The 17,195-nt window shown below is 36.0% G+C and overlaps 1 protein-coding gene and 1 long non-coding RNA gene across 5 annotated transcripts in view; one reads left to right on the top strand and one right to left on the bottom strand.

The window, feature by feature from the left end:
- SNX24 (sorting nexin 24) overlaps positions 1-17,195 on the top strand; it is an 89,025-nt gene that overhangs the window by 55,176 nt on the left and 16,654 nt on the right. The gene's annotated exons all lie outside the window — the stretch shown is intronic.
- On the bottom strand, positions 219-15,926 carry LOC121676917. Its single transcript, XR_006020657.1, has 3 exons — positions 15,437-15,926; positions 10,062-10,214; positions 219-3,128 (listed from the first exon to the last, which is right to left on the bottom strand). It is a non-coding gene; the product is annotated as an uncharacterized LOC121676917 (long non-coding RNA).

Genomic DNA, 17,195 nt, shown 5'->3' with positions numbered 1-17,195 from the left:
GTCTTTGCTAAATAAGAAAATCACAGAATAAGCTGAATTGGAAGGGACCTGCAAGGATCATCGGGTCCAGCTCCTGGCCCTGCATAGGACACCCCGAGAGTCACACCATGTGCCTGAGAGCATTGTCCAAATGCTTCTTGAACTCTGTCAGGCTGGTGCTGTGACCACTTCCCTGAGGAGCCTGTTCAGTGCCCACCCACCCTCTGGATGAAGAACTTTTCCTGGTATCTGACCTAAACCTCCCCTGACACAACTTCAGGCCATTCTCTTGAGTCCTGTCACTGTCACCATGTAGAAGAAATTAATGCCTGCCCATCCGCTTCCCCTCATAAGGATGAAGACCACAAGGAGGTCTCCCCTCGGTCTCCTCTAAATCTCAAAATGCCTGTTACTGCCAGTAGAAGAGCACTAAACCAGCTTTTATTACCTTGTGGTGGCCATCAACTAGGTAACTTTATAGTTACTTATTTGTATATCTGAGCTTGTAGCTGGCAGTAGACCAGAGATGAGAATCCAGGTGGTTTAGATTTAAAATTTGGAAAATAAATCACTGGGTTACACTATTGCTGACAAAAATCTGTCTTGATAGTAGTTTTAGACTGCAGCAAGATTTGAACTTAGATTATGGTTAGAAATATCTTCTCTCGATGAGCTTCCTGAGGAGTTTGGTGTTGAAGAAAGGTAGAAGATAAGGATTTTAAGCAGCTAGTTGTATAAGGCGCCTATAATTTGAGAAGGGCTGCCAAAAGGACCTGCACTGAAAAGTGACTCCTCATAGTAGTGAGCATGGATAAATGTATTTGCTTGAAAGTATCAGAAGGTGAAGGTAAGTGTGGAAAATGATGGAGCAGGCTGATAACCAGTATTGTAGCTTCTGGATGGTGTTTGTTTGGTTTGTGTTTTTTTTCATCCACTGTCCAGTCTTGGACTGACTGTTATCACAAAGCAATACAGAAGTTAGTTTGTATGTGTATTTAAAGAAGATATAAATCACTTGAAAAGCTCCCTCTTCCATAGTTTTTTACTGTGTAGGAGTTCAATAAGTAATTTTGTAGATGGACCAAGTGAACAGATCATTGGGGTTTTATTTTGGGCATTGAAGACATTGGTGGGATTCCTAAGGGTGGCGCTGGAGGGACCTTATCTAATTGGCTATCAAAGCACCTGCAGCTGCGTTGGATCAGATCAGTATCTGTTACAAATACATTTGATATGATGTACTATTGGAGGAGCAGTTCTTACAGAGCTTATTTCCTGTGAATTGGTAATGGGGAAGAATTTGATCTAGCCACCTGCTCATTTGGAGTTAGGTCATATCCTTGTCCCAGTAAGCTGACACTGGATGTTATTGCCATCCAGTCTGTCTGCCCCAGGGACTTGCCCTTTGACAGGTCTGCCTTTTAAAGTTCAATGGAATAGATATTTTCTAGCCCCCTTGGGCTGAAGAAATCTCATCATTTGCTGATATCATCAGTCCAACAAGATAACAAGCATCGTTAACAGAATTCACTGTGAAGTGGCACCCATACCTAAGCATGAGACTTTGTAGCTGCTGCTAGTCTTCACTGAAATGATTTGCTTATAGGGAAAGATTTTGATGGAGGCCCAGATTTTTGGTTAGTTTCAGGGTACTAAGTCATTTCATGTGGTCTGGATGACCTGAAGAAATTCTTCTTGTGACTGGCAAGGCTCTAATATAAAACAGAGAGCTGTAGACCTTCTGAAGTGCTCTGTATATATGTATGGTCTCTATGTACATACGTCTCTAACCAGAGTTAATATGTAGAGCTAATATTTCTCTCTTGGCTGAGGTCAAGAAAACATACTTGCCTTTTATTTATTCTTGAACTTTTTACAAAGAGAACAGTCCTGATTCCTGGAGATAAGATTGGTTAAAGTGCTCCTTGGCTGTGAGACGTGAAGACTTGATGAACTTCAACATTCCAGCAGTTTCAGGAATCCAAATCTTAAAAATGAATTATGGCGTTTATGAAACTGGACTAGAGATTTGTTTTCCATTTAAGGAAATAATCTGGAGATCTGAGAAGCACTTTGACCTATATTTCAGTATTCTTCAAAATGCAATTCCTTTTAAAAATATTTTAACTACCAATCCTTCCTGAAAACATAAGTAAAACCATATCTTCTATGATTTTGCTTTTAAGAAATTAAAATCCAATCCTATACTCCTTAGCTGTCTTAGTTTCCAGCAGGTTGGAGTTAGGAAAACAGTGCATGTAATAATGAATAATGTATCGTTGCTTTATGAGTAAGCTCATCAGAAACATGAAGAAGAAAAGCACACGTTATTGTATTGCATTTTTTTACTGTTTTGGGGGGAACAGTTCAACAGCAACTGCAAAAAAAATGAAGACAAATGAGCTATTTCTGTAGTTAGTGACTGTAGAGGAAAAACTATCATACAGAAAATTTGGCTCAAGATGTCATTTCTTCATGGGCCACTATGATTTTCTTTAATTACTTCAATAAGCATTGATACAAAATTCCTTGTGGTAAAGTTTAAATAAATAAATAACCTTTCCTGACTGGACAGTGGTTATGAACAAACTTTTGTACTGTTTTCTCTTAAGTTGATCTAGTTTTGTGATGTTACTTCATGAAAGTTTTAGATTCAGTTAAAAAAAATATTAAAGGTTCTTTTTGTTGATTAGAAAGCTTTGTTGCAGAGCATTTCAGACCTAATATAGCATTTCATATTGCAACTGGGGATAAGAATTGTGCATTCCTTGAGCTTCAGTCATTGCCCCTTTTCACTATCATTCTGGGGATTGTGTTAATGTGATTTTTCAGGTTTTTTTATCTAATTGTGAAGAAAAAGAGTTTTCTATCACCTCTTGGGAAGTTTCATTAGTTCTTCACTGCTTAACTGATTCAATTTCTGTTGACATCTTGCTATTCTAACAAGAAGGAATGTGAACTCAGCCATTTATAACCTTGTCCATTGTCAGGAAGACTGGAGAGATCTCTGCTCTAAGATGAGGCATCTAGGCTCCTGATGCCAGTGTGCAAGTACTCCACATAGTGTGTTTGCTAGAGGTTTGCCTTTCAATAGCCAAATACTCCTGTTCTGTAACTGCAGCTGAAATCCTGCTTCAGTACTCTCTTGCCTGGAGAAGAATCAGAAAAGAAAATAAATTTATTTGAGGAAAAAAAATCCTTGGTGATATACATGGTTTTTCACTGTTTTCTCTTCTCTTTGTGAAGTAGAGGTAAAAATTGTCCCATGATAATACATAAAGTTATCTGAGCTCTCTTAAGCAGAACAAAAACTAGAACTTCATATAAAGACAGGAAGATCTTGAGTGTGGCTTAAGATGATACAGCTCTCTAGGGTTAGAAGTAATCTGTAAGTGCTTTCTAAGTGTAACAGGTTTTGATGTTACACATGTAATGTCTGTAGAGGTGAACTGGTGCTGTTGGAGCTGTTTAGAATTATTGAGATCTGTGTGTGATACATGCACTTGTATGAGATATTTGATTGCTTTTGGCCAATAAAAATGGATCAAGTTTGTTACTATTTAGTTTTGGAAATGCAATGGCAAAATGAACTTAGAGCTATTCAATGATCTTTCAACTATTTAAATTTTATTTCTGTGCAGTTCACATTCAGCACATTTATCCCTTCTGTCAATGTTAATATTCATTACAATTGTTCTTCCTTTATATTCTGTATCAAGCATTTAATTGTTCCCATATACCTGTGTACCTTTGCCAAAGGGTGTTGTGAACACAAAATTTTGAGTTAGTTCAATTGGAAGACTGGAAAGGTGTATGAAAGGACAGCATATATCAAGCATAGAAGGCCCTCTAGTTGGAAATAACTTTTGAAGCTGATGGAGTTTTGAAGAAAAATGTCTTATACGTTAGTCTTGCACATTTATACTCTTTCTTGGTATCCATTTATAACCATTTTGGGATATAGGATACAGTGCTTAAATGGATCTTTAGTCTGAAGCAATGACCTTTCTTATATAATCCTTACAGTAATTAGAGACATGCTTGTTGTTCATTTTGTTATTAGATTTGTTTAAACATGAATGTGTTTTCAAGAACTGAGCCCTGTATGTATCATGAACACCATCTTAAAAGAAAAAAGAGTTAATTGTATGGTTGAGAAGACATGTTTGAATCATTGAGATGTATCTATAGAGATAGATAGAGGTATGCAGGTCATGTGGCTGTGCAAAGCCACTTGTAAAGGCTAATGCCTTTTCAGACCAGATGCTTTACATGTGGGAGATACTTGCTTGTATACTTAAAACCCGAATTCAGAGGTTGAAATTTTTAGCTATAGAAGTTTTGTGCAAAATGTGGACTTTTTTCTTCTCCACCTTATTCTGTGTGTGCCTGACCTGTGGGGGTTTTTCCCACTAGGCTTCTATTTAACCATTCCCCATGTCTGAGAGCAGGAGCTGGATAGAAATCACTTTGACTTCCTTGTATCATTCATTAGGCACCACAAAGGTTTCTGCAGAGGCAGTCCTTCCCTTTGTCCTATGTACACATTCACTCTTAGGATCTATTTCTAACTAATTTAAGATCAAATTGACTTATTTGCAGAAAAAAAATTCCCATCAAGTCCAGAACAGATGCTTATCTTCCTGATTGCTGTTTCTGGAAACTAGTTTTGTTTTAAATGCGGGTGAATATGCTGAGAGGAAAGGGTCTAGCATTAGAAAGTTGCAAAAAAAAGTTGGATTCAGTGAAATAAGATTTAACTGATGTTTTGCTGGAAAGTCTGTTGAATCACCTACATCTATGAATCACATTGAAAATTCTCTCCATTATCCAAAATTATTCAGTCTCTTCCTTCTCTAAGTCCATTTAGTGTGCAGTAATCAAGGCTGAACAGCTCCTGTAAGGAGTTCTAAAAGCAATGGTATGATAAGTATAAAAAGACAAAATGTTCTTTGTCCTCATTAAAGATTGTGAGCGGAGTGTTAAATAATATTAATGGCTGGGCTTGTCAGTACTTAACAGTACTTTCCTAGTACAAGTGATTTTATTGATCGATACAGTCTCAATGTAACAGGGCAGATTATTCTACTGATTTTATCGAAACCTTAACTAAGTTTGTTAGTGTACCACATATCCTTAAATAGATCTAGATGATGATGTAGATTAAGAAAAGCAGACCACCATCCATCTTTTTTTGATCGGTTAATAACTTAAATCCATCATTGCTGTGACCAGCTTTTTTAAGATTCTGTTGTGCATACGTGTTTCTTTGGTGGTAAAGATACATAGCTGGGTTTAGATGGCTGTGGATTTTAAAGAAGTGTGCCTGACACATGCAGGATTGCATATTTGTTAAGGGGAAGCAGAAAGCCAAAGAAAACAGGGAAGCAAAATAATTCTGTAGATAATTTAAAGGAGAGGCATTTATTAAAACTGTCTGTCTGTAGAGATTTATGAGGAATGAAAGCATTTTTCAAGCATGCTCAGAAAATTACCTGGTTTGTGTTTTAGGAGTTCAGTTTTTGCTTTTCAACTGTTGTGATTTATGATTAATATTTCTTTTCCTTCATCTTCACTAATCTTTTTGGTTTTGCTGTATAGAATTGTGTTGCATGAACTCTCTAATTTTACTTTTACGTGTTAGAGGTGATCAAAATAAATTTTACTTAGTTAAGCACAGAATTTACATAAGTAGTTGTGACATGTTTAGAAACCATGTCTAAGTGCTTGTTCTCTTTTCATTATGCTGTGTATCATAATGATATTGTATTACACACTTTTGCCCAAGTTAAGATGAACATCAAATTGTACTAATCGTGCATTTCCATACAGTAAGAAATGGTCTCTGTCATGATTGAATATGCTCAGAATAGCTGAAAAACATTTCAAGAGGAGAGAGAAAGAAATTTAAGTTCTCTGTCTAAGTCACAGTCTATGAAAGCAAAACTAGGGATATTAAAACTCAAGTGCTGGCACACTGCTGTAGTCTGTTGATGACTGTTCTAACAGCCATGATTCCTTCTAAAGCCATAAAAAGTATGAGATACTTAATTCATTTAGCCATGATGAAATAAAATGTGGTCACCTTCCTTATCCTGAATGCAGCTCTGATGTGTAGGCAATAAATTTTCTTTTTCCTTAATAGATATTTAATAGATTTTCTTGAGCTCTTTGGGAAAGATGGAGGCGAGTCAAAAAACTTTTGTCAATTCTTGTAAAGTAGGAAGGAGGGAGGGAGCAGTAATTCTTGCAGTCATATTATCACCACCTGAAGTTTGGTAGAAAGACTCAGGTTTCCCCCATCTTTTTAATCAATCCGTAGTATTTTAAACACATTTTCAATTCCTATTCTGTGCTGTTTTGCATAAGGTAATTCTTATATTTTGGTATACAAATGACTATTGCTTTTTTAAATTGGACTTTCAAAGCAAGTTTAATCTTAATGGCTTTTTCTTCAAGATTTGTCGGTAAAGTTAATGAATTGCTAATAAAGGGATAAACTTATTTTCTACTGAAGGAGTATTTTATTATTGCATGTGTAGTGTAACACACTACGTTTTGTTAAGGTTATTCAGTAGTATACAGCACTAAATTAGAATGTAGTTTAGACCTAGATTGCACTGACTTTATGCAATCTGGTAGTATTCTTCTGCATGCACTCTTTATGTGGGTGAAGATCCGCCATTAACATTCTTTACACATTTATAAATCACACATTAGGGCAGGAGAAAAATGTTCATGAAGAAGTGAATAATTCTTTCTTCACAGCAAGATCTGAATCTGCACATAAGGCACAGGCTGTGTTTGGAGGCCAGGGGAAGAAAACAAAATACGGAATATATGCTGAATAACTGAACCATTTATTATGTGCTTTGGATGAAGAACTCATTCTGGGGGAAAAAGTAGTGTAGGACCATGCTACATATGTAAGCAATGTTAAATAAATCCTTATACATAGGAAAGCTGAATTAAAGCTTGATTCTAGTGTGCCATAATAACTTTATTGTCTAACATTGTTTGTATCATTTAACATAGACCTTTCTGAAAAAAAACCCAAACAAAAAAAACCAGCAAGCTGTGGCTAATCACAGGGGTTTACCAGAAATACATTGAAATAAATAAGCAGTAATTCTTGACCTTCTGCTTTCGATGTTGAAAGGAAGGAGCAGTGGAACAGAAAAATTCTTCGCAAGAAGGAGTGCTAAGCAAAATACGAGAGCTAGTCTATCAGTAGCTAAGAGAGGTGAGCAGAGGAAGAGACGAGTAGTCTTCCTCAGATACGTTGTGGAAGGATGGTCAGTGAGCCTTTTCCTTTGGTTCTGCAGTAAATTGAATGTTCCTGCATTAGACATAATTCCCGTGTGTGTGTGTATGCTGCCTTTTCTTGGCATTTATGCAGTCTTACATGACTCCTTTCTGAAAGATGTTGTAGGATTTCAGAGTGAACTAAGGGGGGAAGGTCCTGTGGTCATGGGTAGCTTAGGAGAATTACAAATGCTTGTTATCTTCTCTAACATTGTCTATCTCTACCCACATCACTATTGATTGTCTTTTTTTTTTTTTACCTGCTTGTTGTCTCTGTTGTCCAAATATAATATAGATTTAGTTAAGTGTAAAAAAGCTCATTTTACACTAAACCCATTCACTGCAGAATTTTTTGACTGAGATAGGCTTGGATTTCTGTGCAGGTACATTTGCAAATAAATACACATTACTGAATGATGCCTAAATTTATAACTCTGATACGGATTTTTCCTGTCGACTTAGAAAAGGTTAAAATAAGAAACTTCCAGGGTTACTTATGATAAAAACTGTGAATTATATATAAGAAAATTTTCAAGAAGTATTGATGTAAAAATGGAGGCTCATGGTGCAGTTTCTTCTTTTAAATTTCTCATAATTATCATTGTCTTTATCTAATATACTTTTTCTTCTGTAGATGAAAAAAGTTTGCAGAAACAAAGCGTGAAGCAGAAGTAGAACCTTTAATTTCATTAGGCATGTTGTAACTGGCGAAGATTAATGTATATATCTCTTGCTAATTCTTTTCAATTACTCAGTTCATATAAATTCCCAAACCTTGTTAATTATGCTGAAGTCAGGTGGTAATTTTTAACAGTGTTTTCACAGCAAGGGAATTTTCCTGGTCTAACCTTGCCCTCCTGTAGAAACTCTCAGCAGATTAGGCATTCTGACTCTAGTCCATTCGTTTTCAGCACAAGCCTAATTGCTGCCGACTGCCTGCCACAGGTACCCTGGTTATTGTACATTTAAGGGATGTAGGTTCTTCTGAGAACAAATAAGGAAAGATTAATTGTTTGTTTTGTTTCATCCCAAGAGAAATGTGGGAGCTTAATCAAGAAAAATAATTTCTTCTGTTGATTTGGCTTATTTGTGGAAAGGGATAATTGTATAGAGGCAGGCATAGAGCTATGCATTTTGAAAGAAATTTTGCCATTTACCTACTTGGGAGGCAAAGATACAGCAAAATGAATGTAACAGAGCATTGGAATTGATGGGGATGGTTCACATTTCTCATAGTAAGTAATTCGGCTGCTGGGCTTTTATTTGAACCAATATTGCTAGGTGGTGTTGTCATTTGTTTTGTCTGCTTCTTTGGATATCTAATCAAGGAGACAATAGTAGGGGGAAAAACGCTTTTCCAAATTGTCCTTAATTGCTAGAGCACGAAGTGAGCTAAGCACTCAGGTATTTCCAATTAAAGAACTTGTTTCCAGCAAGCACCATTAAATCTATCTTTCCCAATCTGATAAATAAGCTATCAAAGAGTGGAACAGATTAATTGAGAGCAATTAGTTCAAAGCTCAGTATAGCAGTTAGAGTGAACCAACATTATCAATGAATGCAAATTTTTCGTAAAGCAGTAAGAAGCACTGATGCAACAAAACAGTGTTGAGAGCACAAAGGAAAATTTTATCTGTGATACAGAAATAAAAGACGTGGGAAATCACTGATCCTAAAATTCAGAACCATCACAAGATTTATTCTACTTGCATCTAAAGCATAAGAAAACCCTGCATATACTACAACCTTGTGTTTGTAGACACAGTAATCTCCAAGTGTGCATTGCTTATGTTAATAATCAGTAACCCCTGTGTTTGGTAGAGACTTAGCCTAAACACTCTATTTTGATTCCCCTTTAGTACAGGTATGTGTTCCTGTATATCTATACCTTTTGGATGGGTGTTCCTTTCTTCCAGCTGCCTGTGCATGCCAAATTGCATTGATTCACATGGTGTAAACATCATTCTGCATGTGGGTGCTCTGGATATTTCTCTTAATGATGAAACGTAGAAAAAGCACCTGGATGCTCTCCTTAAGTGCCAGCCTTTTGCCTTTTGACAGCACACACATCTGTCACCTTAGATTTTGAAATAAACTTAGAGGCTTTGAATATTAATATGTTCAAAAAAGGTATTACACGTTTGTTCACTTGTTGATAAGTGTTGCATATATTCTGCTTTGGAGTAATGTACTCCAACAAGAAGAAGGCACATGAAACAGACTAATCTCTAAGTCAGTTTTTACAGAACTACCTTGGCTAGGTAAGTTATATTGCTACTCTGTGAGTTGGCATCGTTCACATAAATTGATAGCACAAACATACCAGCTGCCAACTTTTAAAACTGCTCTCTTAGAGCATCAGTTTGTATGGTGCATCTCTGGCCTTTACAGCAGCAATGTGGCTGGAGTCTGCTTTTGCAGTATTACAGTTTTAAAATGGTTGGATAAAAACCTTATTTCTTATGCTGTTGCAACCCACTGGGTACGTCTATTCTAGGAAAATGAAAAGGTCAGTGATAACTTTCCCAATAAAACCTTCTGAGAAAATGTCATTCCAGTTATGTGTGTCTGACTGGGAGAGTTCATAATCCATTTTTTGAGCTTCATATTTTTTTATTTCTGGAATATCATCATCATTAGAGAAATTCAGCATTCATAACCATAATAGTATCGTGTCATATCAGCTCATGAAGTGATGGTAACAGACATGCTTTAACAAACACAGGAGTAAGATCACAGTTGTATTAAGAGTAACTATGGTTTTGTGAGCAGCTTACCTGTAATGTTGGCTTCTGAAAAATATTCAGAATATCTCCAAGAAATCATGAGGAAATTAGACTAGTTTCTTCAGATGTCAAAGCATCCAGATCTTCAAGTGTGCTTTTCAGTATGGAGTCCAGCTCTCACACATAGTTCTGTGGGAAAGGTTCCTAATATAACACACATTAAAAAAAAACACTCATAAAGCCACAGGAGATTATGGAGCAACAAAGAACATGCACAGAATTTAGACTCTACAGTCTTGTAAACAGCAGCATTTAAGCAGCCGTCTCCACATTATCCCATCAGATGTTTCTCTGTGTATTTGGACTCAGACAAGGTCATGCGGTGATATGTGCTAATAGTTTTGAACAGCAGCAGTTGTATAACTTCACAAGTAAGAAGCAATTTGTGTTTCTGTAATGATATTGTATTTAAATGCCATGCAGTAGTGCTTACCTGCTTTACAGGGGGATTTTTTTATAATTAATCAAATTCAGGCAAGTTTAATTATGTGACCTGAATTAGTTATCCAGCTTTAAGTGCTGGAATCACAAGGACATGTACTGCAAGAGTGAGTTACCACAAGATATTGGGGTCTTTTTGTAGTATTGGAAATAAAGATTAGTGGGTTTTATGACAAAGTTGCCCTGTAATGATGTAGGAGGCTCTTAATAACTGTGGTTCAATGTAGATACTCAGGAACTGTATTATTAATGTAAAAGTACAGACAACATGACAACATTACAGTGAAGAGGTCCAGCAGCCAGGCTTGACACATCAACCCAAATTTTAAGTGGCAAAAAAAATTCCAAAAATAATCCAAATTTTTCTAGTTTGTCAATTATTTTTGCCCAGTTTTACAAAGCAGTGATGTTCACCCCAAGGATGTCAGAGAGAAGTCTATCATCAGACAAGACTGATGGATTTGTTACTGTGTGTATGAAAACATGAAAATTATTTTCCCTATAGTATATTTACCAGTTATAACCACCATATTATCCTTTTTATATCTATAGCAGATTCTTTCAACTTCAGATTCTTTCAGTTCTCCATCTTCCAACCTTTTCTTGTTTTGTTTTTTTCCCCTGAAACTTAATTTTGTCCCTTTGACTGGTTTATTCAATCTACATATCTTTCACAGTATTGTTTTCTGATGATCATGTACTGAAGGTCATCTCTGTGGCCAGTCAACAGACAATGCAAGTTTTTTGTAGATTTCAGTTCTACTATAAATCCTTTCTGAACCCTTAGGCTACATCCACATCTGATGGCATACTCACTTTTATTTGCTCATTGTGGAGTCTAGAGTCTGATTAAGCTCTCTGTACTGCTGTATATAGTACTGTTCGCCTTTTCATTGATGCACCAAGAAATGTGACTTAAATAACAATTATACCTAGCTTCAGATACTAAAGCTTTCTTGTAAGGTAAACCAGACCTTTCGGAAAAAGAATAACCATTGGGAAGAAGAGGTGCAACACAGCGTTTTTATGAATTCTTCTTGTGTGGGAAACATGGAGACCAAATATTTGTGCCAAAGTGAGTAATAGAAATAAGGAAGATTGCTGTCTAAAAGGCCAGAATATATGATTCATTAATCATATATTATGATTAATTGAGTGATACTCAATTTCAACCTAATTTGTGGAGTTTACTGACCATAATTAAGTAGGTCTCTGGTTGCTGAGTGAGGAACATCAAGTAATTGCTAAGTGTGAATATATCAAAAATAAGGGATTTATAGAGAACATCTGGGCATTCTTGCAGCATTCTAATGTTATGATAATTTTTAACAGAAATATAGATAGCTCTTCTGGTTCTGTTAGCAGGCTAAATTGCAATATTTTTTCTCCATTTTGGAGAAGTCATCCCTCTTTCAATAACAAGAATGTGGAGAATTTTTAGCCAAATCAGAACATTGTCCACAGAATTGCTATGGTGTGACAAATGCAGCCTTCCAGCTGATGCTGCTTGTCTGCCAGAAAAAGTAAATAAGCATTCACTGACCAAGTTAGGATGGTCTCTTTTCACAAATAATTGCATCGTTCCTCACCTTTATCAAGGACTCCCTTGCTGGTGAGTTTTGGGAGGGACAAGTGTCAAGAAACAGAGCCATAATGAAGTACCTGCGATTGAGCAAGGATTACATTGCTCTGTTAATTCTGTAAAAACTTGTCAGTTTGCCACCCAAATAAATGCCTAGACTGCGTAAAACATGGAGCAGAGTGACCTCTAGAAGAAAAATCAATGGCAATTCATATTTCATATGTCTATAATTGCTTGTGAGAGCATGGCAGCAGTTTGTTTATAGAACAGCTTGTTCTACCAGGGATTGTTTCCTGACTTTTTCTTCTTTCCAGTGGTGATGCCTCTCATGGACTGTGAATCACAGCTAGACACAGCAGTAGACAAGTTTTATTGGTGGTGATTTTTTATTATTGTTTTCACATTACTGTCTTCAGAATTGCTGCAATGTGTTCTGTTTCAACCAGTGCACTAATCTATAGTTACATGTAAATCATGTTCACAACTGTTTCCTTGAAAGACTCATGAAGCTGTTTTTTATCTTCTTTTTAGTAGGCAAGGCTTTATCCTCCATGAAGTTATCCATTTGCTAGTATTTTAGCCATCAAACTGATTCCATTGTATGGCCATCATTTTTAGGCAATTTGTCAGAGAAGCAAGGCATTCTCACAGTCTGCTAATTTAAAGACAGAATTTTGAAAATATCTTTTTTCTCCCCGCTGCTTTGCTTTGGTTTTTTTGTTTTTGGTTTTGGTTTTTTGGATTTTTGTTTGTCTGTTTGTTTGTTTTTTGGTTTGGTTTTTTTTTTTGGTTTGTTGGGGGTTTTTTTGAGAAGCTCTTGTAAGATTTGTATCCCCACTGAGGACCGAGATGTCATAGGGATAGAGAAAATGCCGCTCACTTTATGGATTACTGTTAGGTCAACAAAACTTTGGCAGCATTGATTAACTTGACAGTGAGTACAGCAGTACATTTATCACTTATGGCTGTGCTGTAGAAAATCTAATAAGAGGCAAACAATTCCCTTTAGAGCAGTAACAGGTTCACTGTGGCTAACGGTGCATGCACTGGAAATTTCTGACTTTAAATTATACCCTTGCTGCTAGTTGGGTCATTGACTCCAAGCTACTGCACTTTCACTACTATGTTCTGTATTATTAATTTGATCAGAATTGTTTTGGCTTCTGTAAAAGTGTTCAAGCCATATATTGAAGTTCATATAAACTCATAAGCATGAGGAAGGGATGCAGGAGGAGCATGATCCAAGCTACATTATATAGAAGGGGTAGTTGCCTGTTACTACTACAAATGTTTGGGGTCTTACAAGGTTATAAAAGAAAAATTTTGAACTGTTGCTTACAAACATGCCTCTAATTCACAGATTTAAATAAATCCCAAACCCAAATCTATCTTACATTCAATAAGTTTCATTGATTGGTCAGAAGGACTTTTTCCACATGTGCAAATATGTTCTTTTTTAATTGCCAGTAATTACCTTAAAAATTCTATATAAGTTGATTTACAGATAAGTTCTTCCAGTTGCCTTCTTCTTGCAAAAATTATGAGAACTGAGATGCTAAGAAGATTTTTTTTTGCCTTTGCTGTGTAGAAGCGCCACTGCTTGACTACAAGTTAGTGTTTGGCTATAATCTTATAGTGAAATTGGTTTTTTTTCAGTATTTCTTGGTTTCACTTTAATAAAACTTTTCTCAAAATCTATGACCAGTGCACTGGAAAATGTTTTTGCATTGCAAATATTTTAAAAAATCAAGTTTTGGGGGGTTTGTGGTTTTTTTAAAAACGTTTTGTACTGATGAGGTCTCTTAAGTGGAAGCCCTACATAAGATATGATCCTACAGAAGAATATCAAGCTTTTTTGCAGTTCAGATAACCAAAAGAATGTAAAGGCCATATACGCAAGTAATTGTGTTTCTAGAAACATTCAGGAAAGAAGATTGAAGAAAATTCTGTATTAAGTGCAGATCAGAATATAGAGTGTGCAGCTTAATTTGTGGCTTTGTGATATAATCTGCAAAATTGCTGTTCAAATGAGAGAGTAGTAGTTTTAATTTTTTTTGTAAATATTAGGATATATGGTACACTAGAGTAGAGATCTAGTTGCCGGTAGCAACTGTTAGTTCAAGTATTTTATGTTATTTTAGGAAACTGTTTAAATTGGAGGTTTTGTTCTGCAGTATCTGTAAAAATGATGTTGTTTTCTTTGTTGGGAGAGAAGTATTCTACTTGAATCAATTGTCAGGAGGCTTAATGTAATAAGGCAGTTTGTGGTCTGACTAAAAGAAACACTGTGCAAAAGAATTCCCATACCAGTTTGTTTTTAACAGAAAAACTGAGTTCACCTGAACCATAAATACATTGAAAACTGAGGCTTAATAAGGTAGAGCAGGAAGGAAGAGGGATTGTTGTCCAAAGTATGTCTTGTAATGACTACAATTTAACCAAAAATCTGTGTTAATGATAGTGAATGAAGCTCTATCAACAGTGTAACAGCAGAGCCTTTGCAAGAAATGATCAAGCAAGTTGACATTAGAAACCTTTGCATAGTTAGGGGGAAAATACAATTAAAATAGTGGCTCTCCTTTCCTTTTTTTTTTTTTTAATTTCCAGGATAGAAGTTGTGTTTCTCACTCTCTTATTGCATTTTATAGATAACAAGACACATTTCCACACTTTCTCCTGGGTTTGTACAATAAAGGAGTTACCCTACTGGCTGCCTTACTGAACAGAGACCTGGTATTGATTACCTATCACACTGGCATCAGAACTACTCTTAGGATTCAATTTTTTTGTTGTTTTGCATATTTTATTGATCAAAAGTGGTAAATGAGCATCAAGCGTGCAAGAAGACGATGAATTGTTTACTTGCATAAAATAACCTTTCAATAAGGGAAGATGCATTGCTCACACTTTTGGTGCTGTTCTGCTGCCCGAAGCAGATGGCATTCAGCTGCTATTGATTTGCTCCTATAGTTACAGAGCAGCATGTAACAAGGCATGCTCATTTCTCTGAAAGAGAGGTGAGGTTTTTTGCCAGGGTGGCAGGAGTGAAAAAGGAAGGATGGGGGCTTTTGAGCATTGTTTTGGGGTTGTAGGGTTTTTTTCAAGAAAAAACAAGAAAAATGTTGAAGCCCTGTGCAAATGAAAAGCAGGATTTCTGTGTTTGCAGAGGAAGGGAGTTACTTTGTCCAGTTCTAGCACTTCTGGTGACATTAATTCCTGATGCAGATTGAATCCATGAGCAAGCATACTTAGGATTTTTGAAATAGGCAGAATTTAGTGTCATGAGCTCTACACCACAAGTCTTAACTGCTATGTTTTTTTATTTATTCTTGTTTTGTCCTACTTGTGTAAAGACCGTTGATTCATTAGCAAGACAAAATCATACTGCAATATGCTGGGCTTGATTCTGCAAGCAGTTAATTTCACTGAAGAATGCAGAATTTAATAATTTTTTGCTGGACCTCTCCTGTAATGGAGGACACACATACATGACAAAGTCAGCTTTCTCTGAAAATTTATATGGAAGGCTATTTAATGCAGAATTTTGGCATGAACAAGATGTCGAATTCTTTGGCAGATTTTAACAAAATGCAGATATGTGATAGAAGAGAGTGTCAACAAATAGAGTATAGGCATGTTGTAAGACAACACATTTTAGTTAATTTGTAGTCTTATTCCTGAAAGAGTAGTTCAGTGGGTGCTACTGAGCAGCAGAGTACAGTCCTTGATCAATCTGTTTTAACACAGAAATAACCCATCTGTCAAGATTCACAAGTGTTGTAGTATGAGAGTTAGACTCTTGGTGACAAAACTGGGCTATTTAAGTGTTTTGACAGCACATATTAAAGCCTTTCTTGCCCACCTGATTGTTTTGCAGTGACTTACTGCTGGAAATGTGTACTGTTGCTTTTGGACAGTCTTGAGCATCTTCCTGTTCTTATTTAGGAAAATAAAATTAAATTATTTACCCCATTGTGACTGCTCTACTGTCCTCCATTTACTTTATATTGTGTTTCTTTTTAATAAAAATAATGACTGAGTTACGACCCTTGGGAAAACATTGTCACAGCATAGTTAGTAGCTAGTTATTTATCAAGAATTTAATTTAAACATGCATGTTAGTATCTGTTGAAAAATGTCCTACTTCATCTATTCAAATTTCTCTTCTCTGACATTGATGTCAATTTGCTTGTGTAATTTATGAAATGCTGTCTAAGCTTTTTTAATATCCATATGGTTATGTGTCACTACATCTTGACCATTTGTTATGCTGCTTCTATAGCATAAGCAGGCAAGAAGACATTGTCTGAATCTTTGATGTTAACCTGTTGGTCCCAATACAGAGTAGACATTTCTTATGAGTGTTTTTCAAAGCAAACCTTTGTGATTTTTTCAGAAAACAGATGCTTTTTAATCAACAGCTAATGCTGTGAGCACAGCACTTATCACATTGTTCCAAGTTGATCTAGTCTTGCTCTCTTGTGGGGCTAAGGAAATGTTTTAAACATAAGAATGTTTACAAACAGAAGTTAATGTAATAGAACATGGATAAGTCTGTGTTTTAAAACAGAGTTTTCTCTTGCTACAAGGAAGCCCTTTGCTTTCACAAATTTCAACCAATACATTCATATTCTTGTTCTATACCTGTTGTCTATCTGTACTGTTATGACTGTCTCCAGTTTTCTTCATTTTCTCCATTTCTGAGTTTGTCAGTGGTCAAAACATACTTTGTGCTTCTTTGCCATTGTGTAAGCAACCACCTCCTCAAGTACAGAATCAAGATATCAAAGCAAATTGTTAATGTATTAACTATTCTGGGGAAAAAAAACCCAGCCAAAAAAACTAGTCCCACATACAGATTTTTACATTTCTTTTGATGATAAAGGTAAGTAAATGTCTTGCAAACACAACATGTATTTTCTTGTTAAGCTGATTAAAATTTAAGTAAGCTTCCGAGTTTTTAAAATAAAGCTTGCCAATTTCCTTGCAGCTACACTTCCAACACTACAAAATGGCTTAGAGTATTTATTCAACATTGTATTTTGTGCTGAAAGCTACCAACACTCAAAACTAACAAACAAAACCCAAAAAAACCCACCATA

This window comes from Corvus kubaryi, unplaced genomic scaffold (genome assembly GCF_017639235.1).
Source record: "Corvus kubaryi isolate FWS band 111438036 unplaced genomic scaffold, C.kubaryi_AGA036_p1.0 split1-37296, whole genome shotgun sequence".
NCBI lineage: Eukaryota > Metazoa > Chordata > Aves > Passeriformes > Corvidae > Corvus > Corvus kubaryi.
This window is presented reverse-complemented; position numbering and strand designations above follow the sequence as displayed.